The sequence below is a fragment of the Rhinoderma darwinii genome, chromosome 8, assembly GCF_050947455.1.
Source record: "Rhinoderma darwinii isolate aRhiDar2 chromosome 8, aRhiDar2.hap1, whole genome shotgun sequence".
NCBI classification, from domain to species: Eukaryota; Metazoa; Chordata; class Amphibia; order Anura; family Rhinodermatidae; genus Rhinoderma; species Rhinoderma darwinii.
This window is the reverse complement of record NC_134694.1, coordinates 367588-379593: the sequence shown is the minus strand read 5'-3', so window position 1 is coordinate 379593 and position 12006 is coordinate 367588. Positions and strand designations below refer to the sequence as shown.

General features: G+C 41.8%; 1 protein-coding gene across 1 annotated transcript in view; it reads right to left on the bottom strand.

The window, feature by feature from the left end:
• The window catches only part of DAB2IP (DAB2 interacting protein), a gene marked incomplete at its 3' end in the record, with an annotated part of 186045 nt that overhangs the window by 69748 nt on the left and 104291 nt on the right, over positions 1-12006 (bottom strand). Inside the window, exon 3 of the mRNA XM_075834536.1 lies at positions 7347-7468. The remainder of the gene's footprint in view (positions 1-7346; positions 7469-12006) is intronic.

Here is a 12006-nt window from a genome sequence, read left to right as displayed (position 1 = left end):
ACCGGGGGGGGGCGAGTGTCGGATGTTATACACCTGGGGGAAGGGCACTGAATTAAACGCCGGAATTCAATAATTAAGAGGAGGCACATACTTTTCTCTATACATTGTATAATATCCTCTACCCATGACCGGATCACAGGCGAGGTATATAATATCATAGACATACAGTGACATTGGATTTTTGTATTGATTACTAATAAAATGTGGTATGATTGCTCTCTAAGGTCCTGTTCACATGGACTTTTTTTGGCGCGGACGAAATTGACTGAAGGTGGAGGCGTTTTTTTACCGCGAGCAAAAAACACGCTTGCAGAAAAAAGAGCGACATGCCCTATCTTGAGGCGTTTTCCAAGAACTAATTGGTAAAAGGTGTTTCAATGAAGAAATTGAGATGGGAAGTGTGGGTTTCACGGGTGCTTTGTCCATTAAATAAAGGCACACAAAGCCTGGTTACTGACAAATCTGTTTGTTTTTGTTACATGAAAGATTGGCTAGTGTGAACCATGCCCAGAGGCAGAAGAAATGTTAGGTTAAGTTTACAAGCGGCAGATTTGTTGCAGAAATGGCCTCGTCTGAATATCCGTTCCATTAATCTTAATGGGGCTTGCAAAGATCCAACCACATTCAGATCAATAGAAACTTCTGCAAAATATCTGCCGCTTGTTAACTTGCTTTTAGGGTGCAGTCACAAGAGGTGTACTTGCTTTTAGGGTGCAGTCACAAGAGGTGTACTTGCTTTTAGGGTGCAGTCACAAGAGGTGTACTTGCTTTTAGGGTGCAGTCACGTGGTGTACTTGCTTTTAGGGTGCAGTCACAAGAGGTGTACTTGCTTTTAGGGTGCAGTCACACGTGGTGTACTTGCTTTTAGGGTGCAGTCACAAGAGGTGTACTTGCTGTTAGGGTGCAGTCACACGTGGTGTACTTGCTTTTAGGGTGCAGTCACAAGAGGTGTACTTGCTTTTAGGGTGCAGTCACAAGAGGTGTACTTGCTTTTAGGGTGCAGTCACACGTGGTGTACTTGCTGTTAGGGTGCAGTCACACGTGGTGTACTTGCTTTTAGGGTGCAGTCACAAGAGGTGTACTTGCTGTTAGGGTGCAGTCACAAGAGGTGTACTTGCTTTTAGGGTGCAGTCACAAGAGGTGTACTTGCTTTTAGGGTGCAGTCACAAGAGGTGTACTTGCTGTTAGGGTGCAGTCACAAGAGGTGTACTTGCTGTTAGGGTGCAGTCACAAGAGGTGTACTTGCTGTTAGGGTGCAGTCACATGGTGTACTTGCTTTTAGGGTGCAGTCACGTGGTGTACTTGATTTTAGGGTGCAGTCACAAGAGGTGTACTTGCTGTTAGGGTGCAGTCACATGGTGTACTTGCTTTTAGGGTGCAGTCACGTGGTGTACTTGCTTTTAGGGTGCAGTCACAAGAGGTGTACTTGCATTTAGGGTGTAGTCACACGTGGTGTACTTGCTTTGCATTTCCGCAGTATAGAAATAGGCTGCAGAAAAGTACAATGCATGCCTGTGGAAAGACATTCCGCAACAAATGTTTTTCCCATAGGCATACATTATAACGTTTTACATACAAAACAAATAGCCACATGCGACTGCACCCTTATAGAGACGCATGACGCTGGAAAAGGCTACAAGAGCATTGCTGAAGACCTGGATGTACATCAATCCAACATTAGACCAATAAATGGAGAACACTCAGGACTGTTGCTGCTTTCCCTAGAAGCGACGTCCTGTTAAAGGGACACGTCCTGTGGATGTGTCATAAAAGGACAATCCTGAAAGAGGGGAGAAGGAACCCAAGAACAACAGCAAACGACCTACTGAAGACCACAAACAGCAAAAAACCTCTGTTCATGTGTCCACGATCAGAAAAACACTGAAGAACGGTGATCATGGAAGAATACCACGAAGGAAGACTCTGATGTCCAAGAAAACATTGCAGACCATCAGAAGTTTTCCTGAAACCACCTGGATGTTCCACAATGCTTCTAAGAAAATATTCTGTGGACAGGAACTTTTTATCACAAATGTGCAACACTGTTTTGAGGAAATAGAACACTGCAAATCAACACCAAAACCTCACCCAACTGTAAAGCATGGTGGAGGGAGAACAATGGTGGAGGGAGAACAATGGTGGAGGGAGAACAATGGTGGAGGGAGAACAATGGTGGAGGGAGAACAATGGTGGAGGGAGAACAATGGTGGATGAAGCAATATGCTGGAGAGAGAATAATGGATAGAGCAACATAGTGAAGAGAGAATATTTATGGAAGGAGCATCATGGTGGAGAGAATAATGGTGGATGGAGCAACATGGTAGAGGGACCATCGTCGTGGAGAGAATAATAGTGGCGGGAGCGTCATGGTGGAGAGAGAATAACGGTGAAGTGGCATCATGGTGGAGGGAGAATATTCATGGAGGGAGCATCATTATGGAGGGAGGGTCATGGTGGAAAGAGAATAATGGTGGAGGGAGAAACGGGAGAGAGATTAATGGTGGAGGAAGCATCATTGTGGATAGAGAATAATGGTGGCGGAAGTGTCAGGGTGGAGGGAGAATAATGGAGGAAGGAGCATCATGGTGGAGTTAGTGTCAGGGTGGAGGGAGCAATATGGTGGAGGGAATGTCGGTGGAGGGAGAATAATTGGTGAAGGGAGAATCATGGTGGAGCAAGTGTCAGGTTGGAGGGAGAATAATGTGGATTCCTATCGTATAATAACGCCCTATGTTGTGCCATTTTCTATGTTTTTTTTACAATAAAAGATATGAACAGTACAACTGCTGTGTTATTGTTCAGTTACAGTGTTTGTCTAGAATTGTGTCTTACATAACAATCAGACCACATTTTATTCGTAATCAATGCAGAAATCCTTAATTTTTCTTGCAACTGTATAATATTGTGTATTTCCACCTGCCACCTTACTATAAGCAGATAACAGTACCAGAGATGGTGATTGCCTCTATTCCCTGGGCGTCCTCCCAGAACCCTCTCCTCAACCTCATCACCGTGTTCATCCAGAATGGCGCACAGACGATCGTCCTGGCACCGATTAATTGCAGCTAATGACAGCGTACAGCCTTGAGCTGCGCAGCACTGACCCACTTCTCCCTATTCCCTGCATCTACCTCAAATAATGTCAAGTGAATGAGCGCAGGAGAGTTCCTATTACTCCTCTGCATTAACCACTTCCTCCCTTATTGTGAACAGGACTGATACCTTCATGTACATCACTTATGACCAGCACCAACTGCTGGTGGTAGATGATCTAATACAATAGAGCTGCAGGACCCAACGGCATTAGCCATACATGAGCCAGCAAAGAACGGTCACTGCATAGGATGACATCACAGCGTAAAGGATCCATATACACTATAATAACGACATCACCCACAATACAGGATCCATATACAGCATAATATATGACACACCGTGCCGGATCTATAGATAAATACAATAATGACATCACCCAATAGCACAACACACAGTACAAGATCTATGGACCATACAATTTTGACACCACAGCACAATATAGTCAATAGAATAATGAAATCTCACAGTACAAGATCTATAGACAATACAATAATAACATCACACAGTACAAGATCTATAGACAATACAATAATGACATCACACACAGTACAAGATCTATAGACAGTACAATAATGACATCACACACAGTACAAGATCTATAGACAATACAATAATAACATCACACAGAGTACAAGATCTATAGACAATACAATAATGACATCACACAGTACAAGATCTATAGACCATACAATAATGACATCACACACAGTACAAGATCTATAGACAATACAATAATGACATCACACACAGTACAAGATCTATAGACAATACAATAATGACATCACACAGTACAAGATCTATAGACCATACAATAATGACATCACACACAGTACAAGATCTATAGACAATACAATAATGACATCACACACAGTACAAGATCTATAGACAGTACAATAATGACATCACACAGTACAAGATCTATAGACAATACAATAATGACATCACACAGTACAAGATCTATAGACCATACAATAATGACATCACACACAGTACAAGATCTATAGACAGTACAATAATGACATCACACACAGTACAAGATCTATAGACAATACAATAATAACATCACACAGTACAAGATCTATAGACAATACAATAATAACATCACACACAGTACAAGATCTATAGACAGTACAATAATGACATCACACACAGTACAAGATCTATAGACAGTACAATAATGACATCACACAGTACAAGATCTATAGACGATACAATAATGACATCACACACAGTACAAGATCTATAGACAATACAATAATGACATCACACAGTACAAGATCTATAGACCATACAATAATGACATCACACACAGTACAAGATCTATAGACAATACAATAATAACATCACACAGTACAAGATCTATAGACAATACAATAATGACATCACACAGTACAAGATCTATAGACAATACAATAATGACATCACACACAGTACAAGATCTATAGACAATACAATAATGACATCACACAGTACAAGATCTATAGACGATACAATAATGACATCACACAGTACAAGATCTATAGACAATACAATAACATCACACAGTACAAGATCTATAGACAATACAATAATGACATCACACACAGTACAAGATCTATAGACAGTACAATAATGACATCACACACAGTACAAGATCTATAGACAATACAGTAATGACATCACACACAGTACAAGATCTATAGACAGTACAATAATGACATCACACAGTACAAGATCTATAGACAATACAATAATGACATCACACACAGTACAAGATCTATAGACAGTACAATAATGACATCACACACAGTACAAGATCTATAGACAGTACAATAATAACATCACACACAGTACAAGATCTATAGACAGTACAATTAATGACATCACACACAGTACAAGATCTATAGACAGTACAATTAATGACATCACACACAGTACAAGATCTATAGACAGTACAATAATGACATCACACAGTACAAGATCTATAGACAATACAATAACATCACACACAGTACAAGATCTATAAACAATACAATAATGACATCACACACAGTACAAGATCTATAGACCATACAATAATGACATCACACAGTACAAGATCTATAGACAATACAATAACATCACACAGTACAAGATCTATAGACAATACAATAATGACATCACACACAGTACAAGATCTATAGACAGTACAATAATGACATCACACACAGTACAAGATCTATAGACAATACAGTAATGACATCACACACAGTACAAGATCTATAGACAGTACAATAATGACATCACACAGTACAAGATCTATAGACAATACAATAATGACATCACACACAGTACAAGATCTATAGACAGTACAATAATGACATCACACAGTACAAGATCTATAGACAGTACAATAATGACATCACACAGTACAAGATCTATAGACGATACAATAATGACATCACACACAGTACAAGATCTATAGACAATACAATAATGACATCACACACAGTACAAGATCTATAGACCATACAATAATGACATCACACACAGTACAAGATCTATAGACAATACAATAATAACATCACACAGTACAAGATCTATAGACAATACAATAATGACATCACACAGTACAAGATCTATAGACAATACAATAATGACATCACACACAGTACAAGATCTATAGACAATACAATAATGACATCACACACAGTACAAGATCTATAGACCATACAATAATGACATCACACAGTACAAGATCTATAGACAATACAATAACATCACACAGTACAAGATCTATAGACAATACAATAATGACATCACACACAGTACAAGATCTATAGACAGTACAATAATGACATCACACACAGTACAAGATCTATAGACAATACAGTAATGACATCACACACAGTACAAGATCTATAGACAGTACAATAATGACATCACACAGTACAAGATCTATAGACAATACAATAATGACATCACACACAGTACAAGATCTATAGACAGTACAATAATGACATCACACACAGTACAAGATCTATAGACAGTACAATAATAACATCACACACAGTACAAGATCTATAGACAGTACAATTAATGACATCACACACAGTACAAGATCTATAGACAATACAATAATGACATCACACAGTACAAGATCTATAGACAGTACAATAATGACATCACACAGTACAAGATCTATAGACCATACAATAACATCACACACAGTACAAGATCTATAAACAATACAATAATGACATCACACACAGTACAAGATCTATAGACAATACAATAATGACATTACACAGTACAAGATCTATAGACAATACAATAATGACATCACACACAGTACAAGATCTATAGACAATACAATAATGACATTACACAGTACAAGATCTATAGACAATACAATAATGACATCACACACAGTACAAGATCTATAGACAATACAATAATGACATCACACACAGTACAAGATCTATAGACAATACAATAATGACATCACACAGTACAAGATCTATAGACAGTACAATAATGACATCACACACAGTACAAGATCTATAGACAATACAATAATGACATCACACACAGTACAAGATCTATAGACAGTACAATAATAACATCACACAGTACAAGATCTATAGACAATACAATAATGACATCACACAGTACAAGATCTATAGACAATACAATAATGACATCACACACAGTACAAGATCTATAGACAATACAATAATAACATCACACAGTACAAGATCTATAGACAATACAATAATGACATCACACAGTACAAGATCTATAGACAATACAATAATGACATCACACACAGTACAAGATCTATAGACAATACAATAATAACATCACACACAGTACAAGATCTATAAACAATACAATAATGACATCACACACAGTACAAGATCTATAGACAGTACAATAATGACATCACACACAGTACAAGATCTATAGACAATACAATAATGACATCACACACAGTACAAGATCTATAGACAGTACAATAATGACATCACACAGTACAAGATCTATAGACAGTACAATAATGACATCACACACAGTACAAGATCTATAAACAATACAATAATGACATCACACAGTACAAGATCTATAGACAATACAATAATGACATCACACACAGTACAAGATCTATAGACAATACAATAATAACATCACACACAGTACAAGATCTATAAACAATACAATAATGACATCACACACAGTACAAGATCTATAGACAATACAATGACATCACAGTACAAGATCTATAGACTCACCCCCATTCGTGCTGGATTGCTGCACCCACCCGGCTGCCTCCTTATTCCCACACGTGACTGGTGGCCTCAGACGTATTGTCCAGTAATTGTGGAGGTCAAAGAACAGTCTCACAATCTGACGTCTACAATGAATGAATTGCAGGAAGTTACCATGAGCCACAGCCTGAAATGTGGGCACCAGAGATAAACCCACCCATACAAAAACCTAAGGAGAAAGTGAGGTTCAGGGGATCAGACGCCATGTCATTAACCCTCTCTGCGCTGCCGGGTGACTATTCTAGTATAATACACCACTCTACAATCCTACACTGCTTTCCAAGAGAGATCATTAAACTACTCACCTCTCACCGGCCGCTGCTGGCAAAAGTTCATTGTCGTTACGCCCTCTCCCTAACTCCTCCTCCGGCCGTAAATAACGTTATGCAAACATTTTGCGCCTTCTATACTAATTTCCAGACGTTTTTTAATCCACTCACGATTTTCGCTGTGTTTTTCACGGCCGTTTTTGGAGCTGTTTTTCTATAGAGTCTATGAAAAACGGCTCCAAAAACTGCTGAAGAAGTGACATGCACTTCTTTTTCGCGGCCGTCTTTTTATGCGGCCATTTTGAAAAACGGCCATGAAAAAAATGGCCCGTCGGAACAGAACGCTTCTGGTTTTTCAGCCGTTTTTCGGGACGTTTACGTCACGAAAAACGGCTGAAAACACTCCGTGTGAACATACCCTAAGGCTATGTTCACACGGGGTCTTTTGCCGAGTTTTTTGACGCGGAAACCGCGTCGCAAAACTCGGCAGAAACGACCCGAGAACGCCTCCCATTGATTTCAATGGGAGGCGTCGGCGTCTTTTTCCCGCGAGCAGTAAAACTGCCTCGCGGGAAAAAGAAGCGACATGCCCTATCTTCGGGCGCTTCCGCCTCCGACCTCCCATTGACTTCAATGGGAGGCAGGAGAAAGCGTGTTTTCTGCCCGCGGCGCTCAATGGCCGCGGGCGAAAAACGGCGCGATCATTGCTATTCACACGGAGTATTTTGGGGGAGGAATATCTGCCTCAAAATTCCGTTTGGAGCTTTGAGGCAGATATTCCTCCTCCAAAATACTCCGTGTGAACATAGCCTAAGGCTGGATTCACACGAGCGTGGCGTTTTTGCGCAAGCAAAAACGCGACGTTTTGCCTGCGCAAAAGCCACTTAACAGCTCCGTGTGCCAGAAGCATATGATGCGCGGCTGCGTGCTTTTCGCGCAGCCGCCATCATTATGACACTCCATTTGGATGTTTGTAACGGGGTGCTTTTCTGTTTTCATTGATCCTTTTCACTGCTGTTGCGCGAATCACGCTGTTCGCACGGACGTATTTCCCGTTCGTCTGAATAAGGCCTTACTGTAATATTCAGATGTAGCAGAGTGGAACTTGTCATCTGGTACAGTGGGTTATGTGTGGTTCCCCATAGTAAGATTTACCTGCAGTGCTGTGTTATCCCATCTCAGAGGTGAAATAAAGCCTCTCCAGCAGACAATCCCCTATATGACATAGAACATTACACATACCAGCAGGAGACGCTATCACCCAGTATACACCGCCGACAAAAAGGATTCACCCCCTTCCCAATTTCTGCAGATTTGTCACACAAGAAAGTTTCCGGTCATTAAACTAATAATATCAGACCCAGATAATCCAAGTGATCACCTGTGAGGAACCAATCGCCCGCTCAGCTGCTAAATCTACCGCTTTACCAAATCCAATAGCCACACTTGGGGCGCATTCACACCTGCAGGTTTTGTGTAGATTTTATGTTGTTGTTTTTTTAAGCCAAAACCAGGAGTAGATGGTTTTATATAAAAAAACAACAAATCTTTACATAAAGGGCCATTCACACATTGCGGTTAAGGGGCGGTTAGACCCGCATCGAAAAATAACGCAACCGAAAAAACGTCAATAAAAAATACAAAACAGACGAGTAAAGAATCCACAGGTGACACGTTCTGCGTCCGTCTATTCCCCTGGGCTGTATGTGAGAGCGGTCGCAGCACCGCGTGTGATAATGTGCGGCGCTTTATACCTGCAAATTCAGCACCTGGGATTTACTGCCTCACGGGCCGCCGGCTGAAAACCAACACAAACCCTGCGCCCGGAGGATGTGATCGCCTGTTAACCATTACTAGGCCAGGGCTACGCGGCGACTGAAAATTGTGCTAGAATAGCGGACAATTCTGTCAGAAGTATTGCGATAATTGCTTGTGAGTTTTTCCTCTATAGGAATAACTGGAGTTTCTGCGACACCACAAAACTACTAGAAACAACCCTTTAAATGCTTCATTTGCATAAACCCGCCCCTTTTCAACCGTGTGCTGCAAAAAAATATAAAAACAGGACTGTATGGAAGTCAGGCTTCAGGAACACGACCGCGAGGGTCCTTACAGTCCACAAATACGGATCTGACGCCGGAGCCGTCCGCAACTGCTGACAGGAATAGCACATTTCTACGGCACGGACACATCCATAAATATACGGGAAGGTGTTCGTGGTCAATAGAAACGACTGGGTCCGCAATTTCATCCGTAATTACACATTAAAACGACGCAATTCTAGCAGAACTTATGAGCCGGAGGAAAAAATGTAGACCTGACATGGAATCCTAGGAGGACGGTGCGAGGCCCTGATGACCTCCTGCCTCATGTACAGCTTCTATATATACAGCTTCTATATTCTCCATGTCACGGGGTCCGTTGTTATATTTTACAGTGCGCAGCGATGGAGCCGGATCCCCCCCATATAAGAGGCTGATTAAGATGCTAAATAGATGATGTGTAATCAGGGGATGGAGACATTTATCCTGATTATCTCCCAGCGTGAGGCCTGGATGTATGAACGAGTGACAGCAGCTCACACTCCACCACAAGATGCCCCACACATCGCTGGAACCTCACTACAGTCACGTCTCATGATTTATACTCTAGTCACATCCAGAGCTGCAGTCACGTCTCATCATTTATACTCCAGGCACACCATATGGTTTATACTCCAGTCACATCCAGAGCTGCAGTCACGTCTCATCATTTATACTCCAGTCGCACCTTATGGTTTATACTCCAGTCACATCTCATAATTTATACTCTAGTCACATCTTATGATTTATACTCTAGTCACATCCAGAGCTGCAGTCACGTCTCATCATTTATACTCCAGGCACACCATATGGTTTATAATCTAGTCACATCCAGAGCTGCAGTCACGTCTCATCATTTATACTCCAGTCGCATCCAAAGCTGCAGTCACATATGATTTATACTCCAGTCACATCTTATAATTTGTACTGCAGTCACATCCAGAGCTGCAATTACAATTCTGCTGTTACGTCATCCCTTATATAATAATTGTAATACACATGCCATGCTGCCTCATGTGCGGTCACTGCTGTGGATTAACCCCTCACCTCCTGCAGCTTTCTATGAATTCCACTCCATGAAGACGATGTAAGACGGATCACTGGCAGGATTGTGGGGCGCTGCTCACCCTCGGAGATACATGTGCTTTTCATTGACTGAGAATCTCAGATTTTTCACTGAACACAACATAAGGGGGGATTTACATGAGCGTGTGCGTTTTTGCGCACGCAAAAAAACGTGGCGTTTTGCATGCGCAAAAGGCATTTAACATCTCCGTGTGTCAGCAGCGTATGACGCGTGGCTGTGTGTTTTTCGCGCAGCCGCCATCATTATGACACTCTGGATATTTGTAGCATTTGGTGCTTTTCTATTTCCAAACATACTTTTTACTGCTCTTGCGCGAAACATGCGCGTCCCACGGAAGTGCTTCCTTGTGGGGCGCGTGATTTTCACGCACCCATTGACTTCAATGGGTGCGTGATGCACGAAAAACGCAGAAATATAGGACCTGTCGTGAGTTTCACGCAGCGGCCCCATAGACTAACATAGGTCCGTGCGACACGCGTGAAAATCACGTGCGTTGCACGGACGTATTAGACGTTCATGTAAATAAGCCCTAAATGTGATGAAAGATCATTTATCATGTACAGAGGGCAGATACTGCGCCATCAGCGCTCGGCGTGGAATTACACTATAGGGGACGCCACCAGTTCAGGCCCTGGTACACCGGCCAATGATCGGGCAAACAAGCGTGAATATGGGTGTGTGTGAACAGGGCAACGATCAGCCGATGAACGAGCAAACTCTCATACATCGGCTGATCACATCGTTTATGCTGCAGCACATCTCCCTGTGTGAACAGCGCTCTGCAGACACGATAGAAACCCATGAGGACGAGTGACCGGAGTAACGAGCGCTCGTCCCCAGACATAAATCCTTGTAAACGGGAGCGCCGATCAACCAGCTGTCTCATTGACTCACTTACATAGCCCACGTCGGGCCGTATAAGCGGACGTATATTCCTGCAATATTGAGGTCTCCTGGTTGTGGACATTGCAGTCACATGATCACAAATCACGGCACTGATATAAAATATATCACAAAACTCCACCCCAGTGACCGCCTGAAGTCCCAGCAAATCCACCATCGTTTACAAGTATCCGACTTGTAGCCATGAAATGACCCAACGTTGTCAGCACGTCATGGCGGAGGAGTCCCCGTGCGGAGCGCGCCGCAGCAGTAACTTTATATTTATCCTCCTATTCTCAGGACTA